Consider the following 4163-nt stretch of genomic DNA (forward strand, 5'->3'; position numbering starts at 1 on the left):
AACCCCAGCCTTGAGTGTCTCCTCCTATCAAGCTGAAAGCACATTCCAGAAAGCAAGAGAGCCCAGTTTAAACATCTCAGCCCTATTCACTTTAGAAGTTCACTTCAGACCCTGTGTTGTCATTTTCTCACCTCCTACATAAGAAGGCTAGTCCACGTTACCTCCTCTCCCAAGGTTCTCATGGGAGAATCATGATTCTAACTCATGGAAAAGCATATAGCATTCTCAACTCAGAATCCACTGGACCCGGACAAAGGAGAGCCTTATCCCTCTGACCAATCTCCCAAAGTGGCTTTCCTTAAACTATTTTGTTTGGCTGTAAAGAGTACCTTTGTTGTACTTTCATTACTTAGAAGACCACCAAGAATGGACCACCGGAGTCTCAACACAATGATTATATTTATTATTTTATCGCTACATTAGAAATGAAAATAAACTGAGAAGGTGCAAATGTATGCCACTTCATGAATATTATGGAACAACAAATACAGCCACTATAGAAAGTTAAAAGTAGTTTAACCTTTGGGGGTGCAAGGACTACACACAGAAATGTCATCAATGGTAAGATTATTAACAGCATCTGCCAACTGGAACGTATGTACCAATGGAAAGTTTAAAAAAAGGGAACACTGGCTTCCCCTGACTTCTTGGCTAGGGAATATGGATGGGAAGACATCAGAAGATGCCTAAAATCTCTACAAACACATAAGTTTGCAAAAAACTAGCCCCAAACTAAGACACTAAAGCAATGTTGAAATTTTCTGTTGGGAGGAGATCCACATTTTATGATGTTTGAACACACTCTTTCTCTTGTTGGATAGCTAGGGGAAAAAACAAACACAAAAAATCATTAAGAAGGTATATTTCTAGAAGTTCAGTTTTATTCCAAGAGTTCTTTGCCAAGTTATTGAAGGCTGCCATATCTGCTTTAAATTTAGAAGGCCAAGGCACTAACCACAAATCCCTGTTCAAGTGTGTGTGTATATGTGTATGTGAGTGTGTGTGTTGTGCATGCATGAATGTTAACCACCTGAACATTCATTAGAATTTACATCAACTGTTTTTTTTTTTCCATTTGAGAGGGAGATTTATGCTGTTGCCATTTTTTCCATAGATTATTCTGAGACTAAAGAAGTGAAGCATTTTCCTCAGGTTTAACTATCACTATGTAATTAGTAAGTTATACCCTTTAGACAATTATGACCAACTGTGAAACTCAAGTAACACTGACATGGCAAAAAATGTCCCTCAATTTTGTGAATATGTTTGGAGTTTCTCTATCAGGCTAAAACTCCCAAGGGCAAACCTGATCCCTTGAGTCTGGGAGCCTTGAGTGCACCCAAGATCTAAACTTGTTCTCTGCCTTATTTTGTCATCAGGTAGAGAAAGCCAACACTGCAGTTTGTGTGGTTTTCTAGGAATGAAATCCTGGCCCAAATGGCTAGATGCAGAAAATGCCTAATAACCATTAAGTGGACAAAACAAAGATTTTTCTAGTACTAAGTCTAACATTCCAAGATTGATTGTAAAGATATTTTTAGTAATTTTCAACAAGAAATTAGTTTTTTATTCCCCCATTACTTCTTGGGTCTATCATGTGAGAACCATTTGTATAATTCAAGTAAGAAGACAACTATTTGGTATTTTTAACTGTTGCATTAAATACAGTGATACTATAATTATTTCTTACTTAGTGGCAAAATTTACTAGAAGAGTTTATTTACTGAGCCTATCAATGTTCACCATTGTTTTTCTCCATTAGAAACCCCCAGCCCCATCCATGACTTACTTTCCTTTGAAGGGAGAGTATTTTTTTTAGTGTTAGTTTTCTTCAGTTTTGACCAAACTTCTCCACTTCAGACAAGTCTGGCTTATTACTCATCTTGACTAAAAGAAAAACTAAAAAAAATTACATTAAAATACACAGAGCTATTGTCATACTAAGGAATCAGAGCCAAAAATTCTCATATTTAATATCAATGTATATTTTACCGGCTGATTTTCAAGACAACAGCACACATCTTAGAAAAGCCATGTTTTTATTAGAATACTCTAAATTACACATCACTGCCCCATTTGTGTTAGGTAGTAAAAGCCATTAAATCAGGATGCAATAGAAACCAAGATGCTCTAAAATCCAGAGTCAAAATGTCTAATTCTTTTCGATTACAGCTGGGGTCAAATGGAGGTGACAGAAGCACCTCCATATAGAATTAAAAGAAAAATAAGGACTGTGTTTAACCAGCTAATGATTTTGTGACAGGAGATAGCAGTAATTTGAGCAACTTCACTTTGCATTCAATTAATTTTGGGGGGCATTTTTCTTGGGGAGTAGGAATAAGCACACAAAAAGGGTTGGCATAAATTGTACTGGTTTCTTTCCATTTTATCTGCCCAGAGATAGATTAAGGAGTCACAACAAGAGAGGGAGGGGATTTAATCCAGTCATAACTAATTACATGTCTCATAATAACTCCTTATGACACTGGTTTGTAAATGTAGGAAGGCACAGCTGATTAGGATCATACCAAGGCCTTCAGCAGAATGGGGTAAACAAATAGAATTGATTTTTATTTCACCATGTTTTCTCTGCAAAGGGAGAGGTTAGGAGATGAGATGCCCTGTGACCATTCTGGTTTTGTACAGTAAGAGACAACAGGAGACCCCAGCGACCTAAAAATAGAGCTCTCAAGCATGCGCCTGGCCCCACCCTGGTGGGGTAAGGCACGTCTAGTGCCCAGAGCAGAATGGAGAGGCCCCCAAGCAGCAAGAAGTCCTGAATATGCCTCCCTTCCGTCGACGTCACCCTAAAACCCTCCTTTGACAAGTGGTCAGACGCCAATCTCCAGAGGTAGGGAAATAGGGGCTAACAAATCATAAAGGGCTGGGCGCGTGGGGCATTTTGTCAGGAAAAGTTTTCTTACATTTTAAAATAACTATCATCCTTGTCAGGCCCGCAGCCTACCTTTTGGTCACAGGAGGAGAGAGCGCGAAGGGCCAGCCCCAGATGGCCCATTCCAGGGAGCCCCCAAACTCCTCCTCCTCCTCTGGGCTGGCCTGCAGCCACAGCGGACCCGCCCCTCTCCCCACCTGTGGCCTTGCAGCTATAGCGGTCGCCCCCTCGGGCCTTCCAAGGACCTACCTGGGGAGGACTCGGCAACGCGCAGAAGGCGGCGCCACAGAAAACAAAGGCGCGGACTCGCCAGGAGGCAAAGTTACAAACGCCAGCTCCAACCTGGCCCCTCCAGTTACCGAAAGACCGACACCTCCCGCCGCGCAGCTGCTGCACCCTCCTGTCCCTATAGTCTTCTGGCTCCGGGCGGCCACACGTCCCCACCTAAAAGCTTGAAAACCGGTGAAAGACCTACAGCTAGACCAACGCCTCTCCACACTCAGTATGAGGTTAATGTTCCTGCGCAGAACCCTGAAATTATAAATCACGGAGCAGACCCCACCCCAGACCTTTCTGATTGGCTGGGAGGTCCCAGGCCCGCCTCTTCGCCCTTCCCCCCACTTTCTTCTTTCAGTAAAGTGGCTGTCCCTCACTGTCTCCTCTCTACTCTGAACCTCGGCCCTGCAACAGTGTCTTGGTGACGTTATACCCAAGCTGCCTCGCCAGACCCCGTCCAGGCCTTCTCCGATTCCGTGAGGAATAGCCTGCCTGCCTCTTCCGCCTCTCCTTCTATGTTCGTGCTGAAGATTTCACTTTCCTTTATTCCAAGTTTATTCACCCCTCCAAGATAATTGGGGCTGTTATGCCCAGAATTCGTGATCCCCAAAGACCACCAGGGAGCCGAGTCCGATGCAAAAGCAAAAGAACCTTTATTCGAGCTAGCTCGAGCTCAATCCCCTACCTGCACCGACGCAGCGGTGAGATACCAGGGAGAGAGAGCGAGTTTCAAAAGCACAAAGGTTTTATAGGGGTCTAGGGGCAGTTGGTGAGGTAATGGCTGTGGCCTCAGCCGATTGGCTGGGGAAGGGTCGTGGTCTCGGCCGATTGGCTGGGGAAGGGTCGGAGTCCTATTACGCAGGTCGCTGGGCGTGTTTTGATCAGAAAGTTTGAATGGGTGAGCGGGAGGTTGCTCAAGGGGAGGAGGCGCAGTCTGAGGTTTCTGTGATTTTCCCGGAAAAGGGGTCATGTCGGGGACATAGTCACTCAAGGT

At 43.9% G+C, this 4163-nt stretch overlaps 1 long non-coding RNA gene across 1 annotated transcript; it reads right to left on the reverse strand.

The window, feature by feature from the left end:
* Positions 1 to 418: 418 nt before the first annotated feature.
* Positions 419 to 3376, reverse strand: LOC122235446. Its single transcript, XR_006213526.1, has 3 exons — positions 3143 to 3376; positions 1790 to 1899; positions 419 to 821 (listed from the first exon to the last, which is right to left on the reverse strand). It is a non-coding gene; the product is annotated as an uncharacterized LOC122235446 (long non-coding RNA).
* Positions 3377 to 4163: the final 787 nt, after the last annotated feature.

This window comes from Panthera tigris, chromosome X (genome assembly GCF_018350195.1).
Source record: "Panthera tigris isolate Pti1 chromosome X, P.tigris_Pti1_mat1.1, whole genome shotgun sequence".
NCBI classification, from domain to species: Eukaryota; Metazoa; Chordata; class Mammalia; order Carnivora; family Felidae; genus Panthera; species Panthera tigris.